The sequence below is a fragment of the Glycine max genome, chromosome 18, assembly GCF_000004515.6.
Source record: "Glycine max cultivar Williams 82 chromosome 18, Glycine_max_v4.0, whole genome shotgun sequence".
Taxonomy (NCBI): Eukaryota; Viridiplantae; Streptophyta; class Magnoliopsida; order Fabales; family Fabaceae; genus Glycine; species Glycine max.
Window position 1 is genome coordinate 15,267,963 of NC_038254.2, and position 19,524 is coordinate 15,287,486.

Here is a 19,524-nt window from a genome sequence, read left to right on the forward strand (position 1 = left end):
CCTTGAGTTTCTCGAAGCTTCATCTCAAAGGAATTTCAAATCTTATTAGGTTTGTTCCAGTAAAGGAGTAACCCAAAAATCCGTCTTGGCGTGGTATGTTCCACTTCATGTTGTAATACATCATTACATCATAGGTAGGAGTAATGGTGGATTGAAGTAGGTTGAGTATACCATTCGGTGTTCTATTGATAATACATAATAATTCTATAGGACCAACACACGAGTATTACTCATTGCATATTAACATTGTTTAAACATCATCATCATTTTTCAATTGTAGAGATTGAAAAAAATATTGCCAACTTGCATCTATGAATGGCTCTTGGTAGTAGATTTCTTCCACAAATTGGTCATTGGTCAACTGAAGGGTGTTGTGCATTCTACTCTTGAGTGTCTCAAAAGAACAATCATTAGGAACTTGCATTGGTATTAAAGTAGGACTTTGAAAATAAACACCAGTTTGGTTGTGAATGATTGATCCATTTGGAAAAATGAATGCTAATCTCGAGTTAGCAATGGTATGACTGCTTGTTTCTCCCAAGAATGTCATAGTATTGAAATTGAATTTGGTTTGTGAAGGTATGTTGTGTGGAATTGTGTGGTTGTATTAAGGGTGTTTCGTGTTATTTATAGTTGTTTGAACATTTGTCTCGTTGATATGTATTGGAATCTCATAAGGTTTGAATTGTGTTTCTGATAGAGGCTTGTTTGAAATCCAATGTTGATTGAGATATTTCATTATTCTATATAGTGCATAGTGTATAGTGGATAATATTGTCAATTTCAACTATGATTTTACCTTGCTACTTGGTGCAGCAGACGTCCATTATAACTTTCAGACTTAAAAATATGAGTTGTCAATTTAATGTCAGTTTTGTTGGTGAAACATTTATTGTTTTTTTAGAGACGTGCGTAAATTGCAAAATATTGTTAATTTCGACTGTGATTTTACTCTTCTACCTAATGCAGTAGACGTTCATTATAACTTTCAGACTTAAAAATAGATTGTGAGTTGCCAATTTAATGTCAATTTTGTAGGTGAATCATTTATTGTTTTTTTAAAGACGTGTGTAAATTGTAAAGTGTTATCAATTTCGACTGTGATTTTGTCTTGTCACCTGGTGCAACAGACGTCCATTATAACTTTCAGACTTAAAAATAGATTTTGAGTTGTCAATTATGTCAGTTTTGTAGGTGAAGCATTTATTGTTTTTTCAAAGACGTGTGTAAATTACAAAATGTTGTCAATTTTGACTGTGATTTTACCCTGCTACCTGGTGCAGCAAACGTCCATTATAACTTTCTGACTTAAAAATAGATTATGAGTTCTCAATTTAATGTTAGTTTTATTGGTGAAACATTTATTGTTTTTTCATATACGTGTATAAATTGCAAAATATTGTCAATTTCGACTGTGATTTTACTCTTTTATCTACTGCTCTAAACGTCGGTAAACTGGACACTATTAACATAAACTTAAACAAACAATTTGTTTCATTACGCAAAGTAATCACTGAACACTGACATAGGATACCACGGGAAAACCTCAAAGCTGAAAAAACTAACACATGGATCATCTCCAAATTAGCAACCTCGTTTGAATATTGGTTCGTGGAAGGTGACATGTTACTTCCTTTCGGCTCAGAAGATGAGTTACTATCACTACCATGGTGTTTGGCCCAACAACTCTCGTATTCATCTGATAAGTCCTCAAGATTGGAGGTTGAGTCACGCTGGTTGTTTGGTGAGTTATTGTTGTCACAAATTTTGGCAAATAACTTCACAAATGGTAGTGTTAAGTTGTTCTAAAAAATGTTGAACATTTATTGAACATCAGGATCATCTCCCAGAATAAAACATGTGTACATATATGGTTGTACTGGCTAAAATATAGGGCATCAAAAGTGGAGATGTTAGATATGTTGGTGTGGTTCAATGTTTAGTTTTTGATGAACAAGTTTAAGCAATTATGTAAAGGTTATGACCTTGTTGACCATGAAAGTTTTAATGTATTAGAGATAAATTAAAAAAATTGCATAACATGACCACTTAAACATTGTTTCAAGGGTCAAAAACATAATTATTTGGGATTTTGCTGGTTGCGTGCAAGCATTCATTGTGCGGTCACATGCACTGATAATTGACATGCAAGGCTGAGCAACACATGGCTTCGAGATGCAATAAGGGTCTGTGCGGTGAGTAACAATAATAATAAACAACTTTAATCATTTGCGCAGGCTTTGTCGGTTGTGTGCAGTTGTTCACTATGCGGTAACATGCACTGATAATTGGCATGCGAACCTTGAAAATAAAAATCCAACGGAATATAGGCCTAAACCAATGTCAAAGCATAACTGGAATCATTTATCGATACCCCATAATTGCAAGGCTCGACAAGTTCAATTACTAGGCTGTTACCATCAACGATGATAAGGATATTGATGTCATGTTCGATGTCTATAACCGACAGTAATGCTTAAGTGGCGACTTTGAGTTGCTCATACAATGCGAACAACAATCTTCTTCTACCACCAATGTTGAAACAACCATTCCATCACCACAAATTCATCAAACATAATATATTGATTACCATACTTAAAGATATCATGAAGGCCCATTTTTTTACACACCAATTTTATGCATGTCCACAAATGATTGTTACATTCCCCATTTTGAACCCACTGAATTTGATGCACACATTAGCTCATACACACAACTGCTTAGTGGATCGTCAAATTGTTGTGTGACAGTTCTCCAACTTTTGAACCTAAATAAGCCATGCCACCTAAATGTCCAACCAACTACTGAAATCCATGTTGCTCAATCTTAAGGCAACGAAATGTCACACGACTATCATGCTAAAAATGGGTTGCCGGATAAAGTAGTTGGTGACTTCAGTGACCACAAAGACAAAATTTTGGCGGACAATGATGACAATAACTTCAACAACAACGACGATAATGCCATCCAATTTATTTTCCAATCGATAACATCTAAAAATTCTACCGTCCATATCCAAATTGTGCTAATGTTGGTGACAACCAAGTGGTTGAGAACCTTGACTATAGGAATTTTTTGGACCAACAAAAAATAATCTGACTTGCAAGATGACGAGCTATATGTTGGTTAGCAATTCCATCAGTTGGAGGACCTCAAACATGCAGTCAATATATGGCACATTAAGAACCATGTCACTTTCAAACACAAGAGGTGTGTGAAGGATAAATTGGTCTTATGTTGCCGAGCTAAGGGGTGCCAATGGAAACTTAAACATCTAAATGAAAAAATTTAAAAGTTTGGGAAATTAGAATGATTGAAGGGCCTCACACATGTGTCATGCCTACAATTTCACAAGATCAATATAAGATGGATTCCAAACTCATACGTAAAAATATCCTTGTAATAGTTAAAGAAAATGAGCAACTAACCGTTCCTACATTCATCACATTCGTTAGACAAGAGTTCAAATATACCATCACATATCGAAAAGCATGGCTAGACAAAACAATGGGCCCTCGAGAAGGTATATGTTAATTGGGAAGAGTCATACAACATACTTCCCAAATATCTACAAGTTTTGCAACTATTTGTCCCTGACACAATTGTCAGAATTCAAACTATACCTGCACTAGATGAGTCGAGCCAACCAATTCCAAATAAAGTCATATTCCATCGACTTTTTTGGTCTTTCAAGGCATGCATTGATGCACTTGCATTTTGTAAACCCATTGTGCAAATAGATGGAGCATCGCTTTATGGACGATACAAAGGGATGCTATTAATTGCAGTTGCACAAGATGGGCTAACAATACATTTCCATTAGCATTTGCCATTGTTTAGGGCGAGACAGCAGATGGTTGACACTTTTCTTTTGGAAAACTTAAGAACCCACATCACACTACAACATGGTATATGCTTAATCTCTGATAGGCACGAGTCAATCAAAAGTGCATACAGACGACCAGACAGTGGGTGGACAACAAACAACTTATCACATGTGTTCTGTATTTGTCAAATTGGACAAAATTACAAAAAAACAATTCAAAAGTGAGGACGAAAGAAAAAACGTCTTAAGTATGAGTAAAATATTTTTTTAAAAATTTTAATTCACATTATTTTATTATTTAAAATTAAATTGATGATCAGATTTACATTTTTTTCAAACTACAAGGTATGCTATGACCCAACCAGATTTTTTTCATCACTACCGGCAGTTATAACAAGATAACATACATGATACCAAAAAATGAGAATTTTTCCAATCACTGCCTTGGTCAAAGTCACATATGAGAAGTTAAACAAATATTTCGTTGACCGTGGGACTCAAGCTGATGCAATGATTGCCTCCGGACAAGTTTACACACTCATAGCAACCAAGTTTATCACTGAAGAAGAAACTAAGTCCAACATTTACTTCGTTCAACAGTTTGACTGCCAAAGATTTCAGTTTCAAGTTGAGGAAAGAGTGAACTCGAGAGAGAGGCGTCAAATGGAGAAATTCACTGTGAGGCTGGATCAAAGAACATGTGATTGTGGGAAGCTTCAAAAGCTACACATGCTATGTGCATATGTCATTGCTGTATGTAAGCATATCAATATAAAATACTTGCAATATGTTAATTCGGTGTACACATTAGATTACATGTCTATAAAGTCCTGTTAACAAACATGTGTCATTATGATTATTGACCACCATATGAAGGATCATAATTATGTGTCAATCCAGCTATGAGAAGAAATGAGTGAATAGACAATTTAGTCCCTGAGATTGTATCCATTTTGCATATTAGTCCCTAACTTAATATTAAATTCAAAATAGTCCTTATCTTTGCATAAGTCTTGCAAAATTGTCCTTCCATTAAATTTTAAAATAACGCCGTTAGTGAGGTCAATTTTAGTGCCACGTGGACTATCCAACGTGGCACTAAAGGATGATGTGGCATGACACGTGGACGTGCCTCTTAAAAGATGCCACGTCATTTGATGATAACAAAACGAGTAAATAGGCAATTTAGTCCCTGACTTTGTACCTCTGTTGCATATTAGTCCTTAACTTAATGAAAAATTTAAAATAGTCCCTATCTTTTGCATAAGTATTGCAAAATAGTCCTTCCGTTAAATTTTAAAGTAACGCTGTTAGTGAGGTCAATTTTAGTGCCACGTCATTTGATGATTATAGAATGAGTGGCTTCTTCAAATTTGATGGTTCTGAACCAATTGAGGCATATATACGAAAAAGAACCCACACACACTTGCACAAATAAAAAGAACCAAAAATCCACAGCAACAACCTTATCTCTGTAGCCATCAACACCAATGGGCGAGGTCAGCATAACCATTCTCTTTTCCTCTTTTTTTTTCTTCAATTACCATCAATGTATCATTCTAGGTTCTGATTTTTTTTTTGTGTTTTGAATAGGAAGAGAAAAAACCAGAGGAAAACAAAGTGGAGGAGAAAAAAGCAAATGAAGAAAAGAAAGAAGAAGAGAAAAAATCAGAGGAATCAAAAGATGACAAGGAATCCAAGGAGGAATCTGCGCCGCCAAAAATCGTGCAAGGCACAACCTTTGCAATGCATGGACACTTTAAGCACGATTTCTGACATCTTTTAAGTTAGGAACTATTTTGCAACACTTATGCAAAAGATAAGAACTATTTTGAATTTTTCATTAAGTTAGGAACTAATATGCAACAGGGGTACAAAGTCAGGGACTAAATTGCCTATTTACTCGTTTTGTTATAATTAAATGACGTGACATCTTTTAGGGGGCACGTCCACGTGTCATGCCACGTCATCCTTTAGTGTCACGTTGGATAGTCCACGTGGCACTAAAATTGACCTCACTAACGACGCTACTTTAAAATTTTAACGGAATGACTATTTTGCAACACTTATGCAAAGATAGGGACTATTTTTAATTTAATATTAAGTTAGAGACTAATATGCAAAATGGGTACAATCTCGGGGACTAAATTGCTTATTCACTCGGGAAGAAATAAAAAAAGTCAGCCAAAATCAACAAGAATACGGACTAATATGAATGAGAGAGGAAAAGATAAACCAAAACGTTGTTCAACTTACAATTTAGTAGGTCATTCAAAAAATAGGTGTCCCCATTATTTTAGAAGTTCTAGTTGAACAAATTTTTGGTTTGCTATCAATGTATTTAATTTCATACTATATATAAATTAGAAAAATTCTTCAACGGAAGTGATTTTAACTAATTTTATTTAACTTTGTTATCTTCTCTAATTTTATCAATTTTCTTTATTTATATATTTTTAAATATTTTTTAAAAATTAATTTAAAAAAAAAACAAAAATCACATTAAAAATTTGGATTAAAAGACTCGAATTCTCAATGGATTTAAAAAATAAATTAAAAAAAGCATAGTATAAATTCGGGTGTCCAGAATCCGAATTTGCACAATATGTAGTAAAAGTGTATGTTTTGATAAATAATGAAAGAAATTATATGTTTTGATAATTTTTGTTATATGTATGTGAAAAAAAAATCCCGCCAAATCACCCTGGAATTACCTGATGTGGGAAGGATCAGTGTACTGTACGGTGCACCCATGCAGAACACAGCCTTTTTATCGTATAAGATCAGTAAGGGAAAAATTCGAAGGTGGTTCCACCATAGTCCGCATCACACGAGATCAAATTCCCCGAAGAGAGCGACACCAGCGAGGCATGTCGTTTCAAATCCCGAAATTGGACTCATTTGTCCCCCCAAAGCTCCAGAAAACGACAAAACCAGCCATCCCCATCCCCCAGATTTCAGTTACTTACGTGGCATTAACCGGCAGAAAATAACAGTTAGCTTCTCCTCTCACAACAGAGGAAAGAGGGAGAAGAGAGAGACACCCTCTTTCCCTCGCGTGTTAGCCAAAATTTTCAAACCGAGAATCCGAGCTCAGTAAAAAAAAATACCCCAAAGCCATTGACATTGTCTCTCACCAACGTTTTCTCCTCATACCACCCCTTTCGTGCTTCGAATTCCCTCGCCGCGGTTCCAACGACCCCAACCTCTCCCAAAACGGTTAGGTTTTTCTCGTACTCCTCGGATTCCTCTCATTGTCGCTCGTTTCGGTTCCGGCGTCGTCGTTTTGTCCCACATTGGCACCGTCGAGCCCTCTCCGCTAGGGAGAATAATCCGAGGTTTCTGTGGGGGGAACGCGTTTTCTAGGGTTTCTTGGGAGCTGAAAGTGGTGAACCGGAGGCGAATTTCTCTCTGCGATTTTATTAACCCTTCTACGGTGGCGCTGAGCTATTATGGGGTAGGCGAATGTAGCTTCTTCGCTTCTTTGATTTGAAAAAAAAGGGTTTCATGGGGAGAGGTTGGAGCTTGCTTTGTTATGGTGTTATATATTGTTGTTGTTGTTGTTGTTTTGTTTTGAGTCGTTGTTCAAATGGGTGTTGGGTCCTTTCTTGGGAAGCGCCTCTTATTGTTGTTGCAACTTGAATGGCTGATCATCAGAAAACCGCTCCTGGCGAGAGAGACATCGAGCAGGTTCACCAATTTTATTTTATTTTTTGCTTTTTTTCTAGTTGTTCTTGTGTTTTTTTAATGATTAGTGTGAGAAAATGGAAAATGTAGATAAAATTTGCTTGCCTGTGTGTGCCATTAGCTGTACTTTTTTGGTTCTTCGTTGTTATGGTCTTGCTAAGCTAATATATTTTTAATGGGGTGAATAAGAATAATAATTTACAGGACGAAGCTTATATACAGTTCCTTAGGTGTTGTTTGTACTGTTCTTCAATTAGAATTGAAGTTTTGCTTCGTTAATCTGTATTATTCTTTAATGCAAATCTGTATTTGTGGATTACTGAGGTGAAACTCCAATTCTGATTGAAGAACAACAGAAACAACACCCATGAAACTGTATCTAAGTTTTGTCCTAATTTATGACCGGTTGCTGACATAAGGAGACATTGAAGCTGGAAGCAGAAGTCTTGCCTCATCCTTATCATCCTCTGTATTGGATAATCAACCTTTTTGTTTCCTTTGTAGGCAATTATATCTCTTAAGAAAGGCTCATATCTGCTGAAGTACGGGCAAAGAGGGAAGCCAAAGTTCTGTCCATTTAGGCTTTCCAACGTAAGTTGCTATTGGTATTTCTTCTCCTAAAATTTTGTATTAGCCCATCAAAGGACATGAAACTACATCCTTTTTTGACTTAAAAATTTGTACCTTTTATACAAATAAGAAATTACTGACACTAACAGTTTGCTGATGGAAAGTGATAAAAACAGCAACTATTAGGCCACTTTTATAGACATGATGACCACAAAAAAAAAAACATGTTAATAGACTAAAACCAGTAGTTAAATATATAGTCTAGTAGTGGACAGTGGTTTAGGAACATGTGAATCATGTTTGAACAATCTGAGATGCCAAACAGCCTATATATATAACATGCAAATTATGCTTGAGAGAAAGAAAAGGTCAAAAGCATTGCCTTTAGATGCATTGTGTCTTCAATGTTATAATACAGAACTTCTGTATATTAGTTTTTGAGTATTAAACTTAACTTTTGCCAGGAATACTTAAAATGCGCTTATTTGCTTGTTTCTGATTTCAGCCCAATCCATTCAGATATCATTTCTACATATCTGAAGTACTGTGTGTTTCAAATAAATTTAAAATTAAGAACAAGAAAAATCGGCATGTATGTTTTGTTCTACACTATTCAATGCTTTTGGTTTTGGTTTCAGGATGAGTCTCTACTCTTATGGTACTCTGGCAAGGACGAGAAACAGCTTAAGCTCAGTACAGTTTCAAGGATCATTCCTGGGCAGCGAACTGTACGTTTGTAAAAAGCCTAGAGAGTATTTTCAATGGTTAATTCTAGGTGCCTTTATTGCAATTTCAGTTATGAAGTTGATATGTGTTGGAAAGTTGCCTTAATTGTTGTAACCCCTAGACTGCCTCAGTGACGGTCACTTTGGGGGCTGCCTTAATTGCAGCTTCAAGGGTGTTGTTTAGTCGCACATTGACTAGAGTATGAGTTAAATAGAGCTTATAAAGCTTGAGAAGTCCTCACCTTACAAGTTGTGTGGGGTTGAGTTCGGTCCTAAGCCCAAATTCTAAGAATATGTTTACATCTACGTTCAATATTTTGTTCTAAAATGATTTTTGGACTTTATTCTTTGTAGGAATAGTTGGAAAAATACGAACGTTTATCTGATCCTTAGTACTTTGTTTTTCCATTGGCTTTCTGATCCATACACATTATTCTGATTTGGTGTTATCATCCAGGCAACATTTCAGCGGTATCCACGGCCTGAAAAGGAATATCAGTCATTTTCTCTTATATACAATGATAGGTCCTTGGATTTGGTGCGTGCTCTTTCTGCATAATTGTTAATTTGTTCTGCAAATTAAACCTACTAGGCCTATAATTAACATTTTCTCGTCATCTTTTTCTTTCACTGTTTTGGTTGTGAAAAACTAGTGTGATATTATTAAGTAGTGTGTTGTGTAAGATGGGGGATTTATACCTGGTAAACTTCAGGATTTGACCCACTGCTAATCCATGTACAGATATGCAAGGATAAAGATGACGCTGAAATCTGGTTTCCTGGTCTTAAGGCAATAGTTACTCGAGGTAACAACCGCAAGTGGAGATTTGAATCAAGAACTGACGATAGTCTGTATTCTGATAGTCCAAAATCTGGCACACGAAGATCCACTCCGTCCATTGCACCATTCTCTGTAACAGTGACTTTCATCTTTTGTTGTTTCATACAGTTCAGAAAGACATTGCCAATTTGCTATATTTTTCACTCTTTCCAATTTTAAACAACAGGACCCTGGGGATGCTGGTGGAGGTTTTATTGACTTGCAAAATAGATGGATAAAGGCTTTCTCTGAAATAATTTCTTACTCTGCAGCTAGCAAGAGTTCCAGTCAAGCTGAATCACTTGCAAATTCCTCTTTATCCTCTGGGTCTGTGGATAACTCAAGCAATCGAAATTCTGCATCTGAGGCATTTCGAGTTAGTTTATCTAGTGCTGTAAGTTCCTCCAGCCAGGGTTCTTATCATGAAGATTTTGATTCCCTAGGTGATGTTTTTATTTGGGGAGAAGGGATCGCCGATGGAATTCTTGGTGGTGGTGTACATAGAGTTGGAGCCTTATCTAGTTCTGAGATGGATGCATTCCTTCCCAAGGCATTGGAATCAAAGTTAGTTCTAGATGTTCATAGTATTGGTTGTGGCTACAGACATGCTGTTCTAGTTACCAAGCAGGGAGAGATATTTAGTTGGGGAGAGGAGTCAGGAGGTAGGCTTGGACATGGTGTAGAAATGGATGTTTTTCACCCTAAGCTCATTGACACCCTCGGTGGCATGAATATTGAGTTAGTAGCATGTGGAGAATATCATACTTGTGCTGTTACTTATTCTGGGGATCTTTATACATGGGGTGATGGTGCTCACAATTCTGGCATGCTTGGGCATGGAAATGAAGTCAGTCACTGGATTCCCAAGAAAGTAGGTGGTAACTTGGAGGGCTTACGTGTATTATATGTGTCCTGTGGACCTTGGCACACAGCTATTGTTACATCAGCTGGGCAGTTGTTCACATTTGGTGATGGAACTTTTGGTGCCTTAGGACATGGAGATCTTAGTAGCGCAAATATTCCTCGGGAAGTAGAAAATTTGAAAGGGTTGAGAACAACCAGGGTTGCCTGTGGTGTTTGGCACACTGCTGCAGTTGTTGAGGTGGTAAATGAATCTGTGGAATCTTCTACACGCTCATCTAGTGGAAGACTGTTCACCTGGGGTGATGGAGATAAAAGCCAACTTGGACATGCTGATAGGGAACCTAGACTAGTTCCTGAGTGTGTAAATGCATTGAGTACTGAAAACATTTGCCGAGTGGCTTGTGGCCACAGTCTTACAATTGCTTTGACAACGTCAGGACGTTTATATACAATGGGAAGTACAGCGTATGGACAACTTGGCTGTCCTGCATCTGATGGGAAAGTCCCTACATGTGTTGAAGATATAATTTCTGATAGTTTGTAGAAGATATGCCTGTGGTTCATATCATGTGCAGTCCTGACTTCCAAGGCAGAGGTTTACACATGGGGAAAGGGTTTGAATGGGCAATTAGGTCATGGAGACAGTGATCACAGGAATAAACCAACACTTGTTGAGTTCTTAAAAGATAAACAAGTGAAAAGTGTTTTTTGTGGTTCAAACTTTACTGCTGTTGTATGTCTTCATAAATGGATACCAAGTGTTGATCATTCTGCTTGTGTTGGATGTCGCAATTTATTTAATTTCAGAAGAAAACGTCATAATTGTTACAACTGTGGACTTGTATTTTGCAAATCATGCACCAGCAAGAAATCTATAAAAGCTTCCCTTGCTCCCAATTCCAACAAGCCGTATAGAGTCTGTGATGATTGTTATCTTAAACTTAGGAAAGCTGCCATTGAATCAGTACCCTCAGTGCAAACACCTAGCTTGAGATGCGTAAGTTTGCAAGACAATAGAATCACTAAAATACAGGGAACACTACTAAGGCTTGCATCTTTTGGTTCTATTATTCAAACAGAAAGTAGTCAATCAAAGCTTCCAGATTCACAAGATAGCCATCTTTTCCCATCTTTAAATGGAAAATTGCAGATGAGGGATTTTGCTCCTTCAAAATCATCAAATTCTCTTTCTATGGATTCCAAGAAACACCTTTCAGTTTCTGAGCCCGCTGCAAGAATATCTTGTCAATCAATGTCACCAGTTTCATCAAAGTCAAGTCCAAGACAATCTTATGAAGATATAAATGATGATTTAAAGTACAGAAATGATATTTTAAGTCTAGAAGTTATAAGTTTAAGGACACTGGTAAGCATATATATATCTGATTCATATGTGTATCTATCCTTTTAGAGAACCTTGCTTAATCCCGATGAAATGATAGTATGATAGATATATTCCGTTTTTATGGTTAACCTTGTCTTCTAATGATGAATTTGGTAATCCTGCTTCATGCTTATGTTCTTTCCCACCTGAAACTGTTTAGAAGGGGTTTTTCATGTCACATATATGTACTGCATGTAAGTAGTATTCATATGTTTGGGACTGATTCCCTGCAAAAGAAAATTATTGTTGATGAAATTGTTGATTAACCTCTAGAAACTTGCATATCTCAATACATTTTTTATTATCAGATTCTTTTGGATAGAAGAAGAAATTGCTTAAAATGAGAACAGGGTAAATACAGAGTTTGGAGAATAAGGGGTCCACCTTAACATAAAAAATAAAAATAAAAAATCCATTTATGGCACCATTTGCATCAATTGTTTACTATGCATTTTCGTTTACTAGTTTGTATTCATTGCTTAGGTTTGGGTAGAACCTATGGTCACATGTGATAATTGAACTAAAGAATTATCTGATACTTGAATTAAAATTATTATAGCTTTTAATTAGCTTTTTAATAATATTTTGATTATTTGTTTGTGATCTATATTTTGAAAATGTTTGAAGTATACTCATCTCAGAACTGATCATATATACTGGTTAGGTTGAAGAGCTTACTCACAAGTCAAAAAGTTTAGAGGCTGAACATGAGAGAACATCAACGCAATTGAAGGAAATGACTGCAGTAGCTGCAGATGAAGCTGGAAAGTGTAAATCAGCAAAAGAGGTCATAAAGCCATTAACTGCACAGGTTGGGTATTCTATCAGCAGGGTTTCCTTTTTCTCCTATTCTGCATTAGTAAGCATGTTTTAAGATTAAATCTAAGACCTACAACCTATGTGATGACGACTACATGAATATTATGTGTGGGTCCCACATCTCTTTCTTTCTACTTTAATTCAAATATTTCTTCACAATTCTCTTCCACTATGTGATGACGACTACATGGATCACATCACATGATACTATTTGGCTTGGTTAAAGACCAAATCTTCATATATATTATTCACCTTGAGATCCCTCTTTAAGAACTTCAACTAATATTCTTTTTGGTCTCCCTCTCCCCACTTTTCACTTGACAAAAAACTATGTAATCTACTTTCCTCAATCGGTGAAGAGAGGCCTGCCATGGACACATACAAAGAAGACCACTATAAGCACCAAGAAGGGGGAGAGGCCCGCCATGGCAGCGCCATAAGACACAATGGCATGTTTATGTGGTGGAATTTTGGCCTTCCGCCATATTCCACCATTGATAACAGCAAGGTTGTCAAATGGCGGTGCTATGATGGTGTGATGGTGGACTCCGCAATCCGTTAGGTGCCATTTTGGCTAAAATAACGGCGTCCGCCATTTGGCTATGACGCCTGCCATGGCCATATTTCGTGACGGTTCACGGTGGCCATGGTGGACATGTCGGGTGTTTTCTGGGTTTTTCGAAATTGTGGGCTCTGGTTGGCTCATTAGAAACAACCAACCCGAAAATAATTCTTATTCTGTCGACTCCCTTCTCACACTCACTCAAACCCTAGCTGCACCCGTGTGCAAACTCATTTGGCGACCGACTCTGCTCTGACGACCCTCCCTGCTCTGGCGATCTACTCTGTCCTGCAACCTAGTCTGTCCGATGACCCTATATGCTCTGGCGACACACTCTACTCTGACAAACTCGGGTTTTTTTTTTCCTGAACTGTTTTTCTACTCTTTTCAAATGTTCTTCATTCTGTTTGCATGTTTATGTTGGTGCTGAAATTCCCTTTTTCAGAACTGTCCTCTCCGTTCCGTTCTTTTAATTTCAGAGTTTTAATTCTGTTTTTTCAGAATTATTATTTGTTTTTTGTCCTGAGGTTTTCTTATATAAAACCTTATCCCAATTATAATTGGTGTTCATTATTTGTTTTTATCCTTTTTGTTGGTGTTTTTATTAATTATGTTTATGACTTTATGTGATGACAATTATCTAACTATGAATATTATGAATTTTAGTTTGTCATTATGCTTTTTTTAATATATATACATATGCCATCTTTGTTGTTTTTGTTCCAGTTTTTATATATATAAATACATTTTTTTTTGTCTGCCATAGACCGCCATGCCATCCACCATTTTGATATGGTGCTTAAAGGTTCTCACTGCCATCCGTCGTAAAATGCAATTGATAACCTTGGATAACAGTAACGCTGAATGGAACTCTATTTTTAAAATCTCTTTTAGAAAGCAGAAAAAAATTATTTCTCTAAAATAAACTGTACCAAACACAGTAAATCTATGGTATATTGATTTTGGCTTGTACCTGATGATGTGGATGTTAAATTGTGTTACAGTTGAAAGAAATGGTGGAAAGACTGCCAGAAGGACATAATACTGACTCCAGTACAGAGCCCTTTGCTGAAAACACTAGTAGCATTCTACATAATTCCTTAGATGAGAGCCATATAAGAAACACCGTCATTCCCAAAAATGAAGGCAGCAGCATTGTAACAAATCTGATATTAGCTAATGGTACCAAAACACAAAGTGGAAAGGCAGAGTGGGTAGTGCAAGATGAACCAGGTGTGTATGTAAGTTTGTCCTCACAGCCAGGTGGTGGTAATGAGCTTAAGCGTGTCCGCTTCAGGTATTTACTCTTTGCTATCCTCTAATTTGTTAAACATATCAAAACTTTATCGCATTCATATAGACAGTATGTTTTATTCTAAAATTTTATGGCCAATGTTAGAGTTAATTCCTTGTTGCTAAGCATAAGAACTATTACAAAATAGTTTATGAACTCAGAATCTCCACTTTGATGAGAAGTGGCATTGCCTGGTTACAAGACCATTTTGTTATTATTGGGTTTCTTTTAATCTATAATGTTTTTATCACTACTTTTAGTTAACTAAAAGCATGGTGGATGATCAAACTGTTTGTTATAAAGTTGATTTAATAAAAAAATATAACTGTTCGAAGGACTTTTTCCAACCACCTCGTGTATTGCATATCCATTCTGTTTAAACCATTTTTCTGTTCCTGTTTCCTTATTACCAAATCTGAAACTTTGTTATAGAACAGATTTAATGGACCAGCATTTCATACTTCTACTTCCATTTACAACTTGTTACTCCATGAAAACAACATGAAATATTACCAGAGCTGGTTGATGTGGGGGCTAGATAGAGCTTGTGTCACTTAGTATTCAATCATGCTGTTTTCTGTGTGTGCAACTTGCATTATTGTCTTAAAATGAGACACTATTAGCAAATTGTACCCATACATACTTGAAATATAACAAAAGTTATCAACAGTTCAACATTGTCTACATCTTTGGAGTGGCCAAAGCTTGCCCATTTTAGTGGAATACATCTACGATGACTTTAATACTTTTGATACATTATGACCGTTTGTCTTCCCTAGAGAAAAAAACCAGATGTTTGTTGCTTTATATATACTGATAAGATAAATCAGTGTTGCCTTTTGCAAGGACTCTTCATCTTCCAACTTCAATTTAAAAATATTTATGAAGAGATTTTAAAATGAAAGTTGATTAAAATATATTTTCCTTTGCAACACTTATGTCAAAATAACCTTTTTATTTTGCAATGTCTAAATTCAATTGATTTTCTGGCTGGATCTCTGGATACATATTTGAAAATTAATTGATAGTTCATGCAAGGAAAAAGGTGTTACCTGCACAGTTATCCAGTAATTGTATCAGCAAAGATTGGCTATTGAAAATTCAGACATTATGAAAGGGTTAATTAACCCATCCACAGTGGCTACTTGAGGCCGATGCCCTATGATGCTGCTACAGAATCAATCTAGCAGCTTATATATTTTTTTTATACTTTGTCAATCTTATTTAACCGTTTGATTCTCAAGTGAATAATGATAAGAACCTACTGACCAAAAAATAGTGCTCCTTGCATTGAGAAATATGATGTATTGATAGTGGCCTAATCTTTGGCTTGGTACGGTATCCTATATCCTGGACTGAGGGGGAGGAGACACATGTTTGATTCACCCCCTTGCTAGCTTTGTGTATGTGTTGTGGAGTACAAAAAACAAAGGGAAAGGAAAATCTACTGCATTTATTTTAAAATTGTGTTGGATGTTTAGGAATATTTTTATCTGTTTATCTGGCAATCAGATTTCATGCACACTTTACTGAAATTCTCAGTTGTTTTTACAGTCGAAGGCATTTCACAGAAGAGCAAGCTGAAAAATGGTGGGCTGAAAATGGAACCAAAATATTGGAGCGGCACAATATAGTTGCTTTATTGAATGCAAGAGAATCTGTTCCCTGAAGCAAAAACCATCCTTCTTCTGTGACGCAATAGAAACAGTAAATTCTTTTCCCTTCTACCTCTTCCAAAATTAACAAGGATCTTTGTCCAAATTTGACAGGTAGGATACAAAATTATGGGAAAAAACCACAGTTGGAAGAAATCTTGTAACTTTCCAGAAAAATGCTAGTAAAACCTCCCTCCCTTCACCCAAAGGAAAATAGTGGAGGAAAATTTTCTTTACTGTACTTAGTGATGAGTGTGGTGCAATTCAGATGTTTTATTTTTGGTACAACAGTGAAAATGCGTGTATGTTTACTTGCAGCTGAGGATTCTTTTGTTCAGTTTCTTTTTGCCTACTGTATAGCTAACTTCTCTTGCCAACCTAGTGATCTCTTACTGTGGCATTTTGGGAAAATGCTCACTCCATTTTTGAGCATAGTGACACTGCACTTTACATCCTTGGCTGTATGACCGTTTAACTGTTGGTCCTTTTACCATTTTGGTACTCAATAGCTTTGCATGTATAATCTTTGCATTTTGCTGCTACAGTATTTTAAACTAAATATGGGAGGATTTCACCATGCATAATAACTAAAAGGGTTTGTTGATAGTGTTTAAATTTGACTAGGTATTAATTGAGCTGAATGGTGTTATTTGATCCATGTAGGCAGAATCACTTAGAGATAAGACTTTGTCGATATAATTGTAGTGAAGAGGATTTGGACATTTGGTAGTTATTCATATTTTTATAGCCCCGTATCAGTTGGTTTTATTATTTTTATCCTTTGAAGTTACAACACTAATTTTTGCGGTAATTTTAGATCATCATTGGTCCTTGTAAGAGACTGAAAACACTTTAGATGTGCCAATTTGTGATTAGCATCTGTCCTAAATCTTGCAGAGAAAGGTTTTTAATGGCAAAGGTTGGAAAAATGGCGATGACTGCTCAAGTGCATCTTCATGGGAGCAAGTAGCAAAAGTACCATCCAAGATTTTTCTTCCTAGAATCCCATTGCCTTATCTTGAGTTTTTCTACTTCACTCTCCTTGTGTGTCCCTCAGGATTTCGCCGTCATTTTATACTGCTTCTTTTTAGAACTGGAAACCGATGGTTTAAGTCACATTCTTCTTAAACCTTCTTCAAGCTCTGGTCCAAATTCTCTCTGATTTTGTGGAAGCACTGAGGGATGGAGACAAGATTAAACAAAAATTGCATAAATAACCACAAAAAGGGGGGAATGGGTGAGTTTAAGCTCCTAAAACCTTGGCAAATTAATGATCCAAGTAAAGCTGAAGAGTTATACATGGAAACTATTTGGGTTATGAATAAACAAGTCAGTGGGAGGTATGTTCAAAGCATGCAATCAAAGAATGCAGGATGTGCGGAAACCTCTCTGAAGTTATGGGCTTAATTTGGGCCTTGCTGTGGACCAATATATTTTTGTGTTGGGAGTTGCTACGTGCACCCAGCAAAATTGCTGGGGCACCCAGCAAGCAGTGAATGGGCAATTATGCCCCTCCGCGAAGGCTATTTCCGGAAGACCATTCTTTCGGAAGACTCTTTTTCCAGAAAAGTTCCGGAAGACACTTCTTCCGGAAGGTGGACTTCCGGAAGAACTCCAGAAAAACGTTCCGGAAGAAGTGTCTTCCAGAACTTTTCTGGAAAAAGAGTCTTCCGGAATATTTTCTTTTTCTTCCGGAAGTAGTTCTGGAATGAGAATGTTGAGTTTCTGGAAGAACTTATTCCAGAAGTTACTGTGCTCAATTCCGAAAGAAGTGATTCCGGAAGTATCTTCCGAAACAACTTCTTCCAGAAGTATACATAGTAACTTCCAGAAGAAGTTCTTCCGGAATGTCAGTTTATTAACAATTTTTTTAATTCTGCTTTAAAATTTATATATATATATATATATATATATATATATATATATATTATAATATCTGTATTTATAATTGTGGATATAATTGGTTTAATTAGGTATAATAATTTTGGTATAATATTAAATGATGTAGGTAACATAATTGTATTTTGTTGTAGTAAAAAAATGTTTTATTAGTTGTTTAATATAGTGTTAAGTTTAGTTTAAGTAAATAATATAGTTATAAATTTAGAATATATTTGTATTAGTTGTTAATATGTTTGTTAGTTAATATGTAGTCAATTTGTGGATGTGGTTATATGATAATTTGAATATATTTGTGTATGATGCATATGTCCTGTTAATATGTTGTTTGTTAGTTAATATGTAGTAAATTTTTGGATGTGGTTATATGATAATTTGAATGTACTTGTGTATGATGCATATGTCCTTAAGATGAACGAAGATCAATGGAGGTATGACTATGCGATGTCACAAGAAGTTCATATGAATTATGATTATGATAATGAAGAAGAATGTGGGGTGAATGAATCATATGTCGATTGTTCAAATGCTTTTAATACGTCTCAGGTAATCATAGATAATTTGAGTCATTTGGTTGAATTGATGTTTTGTAAAAAAATTAATATGTTTGGGCTGCGTTGTAGGTATTCGGTACTCGAGATGATATTTTGCAATGGGCTCGAACAGTTGCCCATGAAAATGGATTTGTTGCAGTGATTATGAGGTCTGACACAGATACCGGTAGAAGAGGAAGAAGTTCATTTGTCTTAATTGGATGTGAAAGGAGTGGTAAGTACAAGTGTAGGAATAAAGAATTCGTTAGAAAAGACACTAGGAGTAGAAAATGTGGTTGTCCCTTCAGGCTTCGTGAGAAACCAGTGCATGGAGGGGAAGGTTGGATGGTGAAGTTGATCTGTGGGATTCACAATCATGAATTGGCCAAGTCCTTAGTTGGACATCCATATGCTGGACGATTGACTAAGGATGAAAAGAAAATTATTGTTGATATGACAAAGTCGATGGTGAAACCAAAAAATATCTTGCTAACGTTGAAGAAACACAATGCCAACAGTTGCACCACGATAAAGCAAATTTACAATGCAAGAAGTGCATATCGTTCTTCAATAAGAGGAGCTGATACTGAAATACAACATCTGATGAAGCTTCTCGAACGTGATCAATACATTCATTGGCATAGATTGAAGATGAAGTTGTGGTGTGTGATCTGTTTTGGTGATGCAATAAAGTTATGCAATGCATGTCATCTGGTGTTTTTTATAGACAGTACCTACAAAATAAACAAGTACAGACTCCCACTACTTGATTTTGTTAGAGTGACACCAACGGCGATGACATTCTCTGTTGGGTTTGCATATCTGGAGGCTGAGCGTGTTAATAATATTGTATGGGCTTTGTAATGATTTCGAGGTCTATTTTTAA

General features: G+C 36.1%; 1 pseudogene across 1 annotated transcript; it reads left to right on the plus strand.

Annotated features, from left to right (window-relative positions):
• The first annotated feature begins 6,755 nt into the window (after positions 1–6,755).
• LOC100797760 (PH, RCC1 and FYVE domains-containing protein 1-like) lies at positions 6,756–18,080 on the plus strand (annotated as a pseudogene). Its single transcript, XR_419443.4, has 10 exons — positions 6,756–7,516; positions 8,018–8,104; positions 8,722–8,811; positions 9,266–9,346; positions 9,551–9,721; positions 9,816–11,858; positions 12,541–12,687; positions 14,262–14,554; positions 16,106–16,258; positions 17,104–18,080. The product of XR_419443.4 is annotated as a PH, RCC1 and FYVE domains-containing protein 1-like (transcript).
• Positions 18,081–19,524: the final 1,444 nt, after the last annotated feature.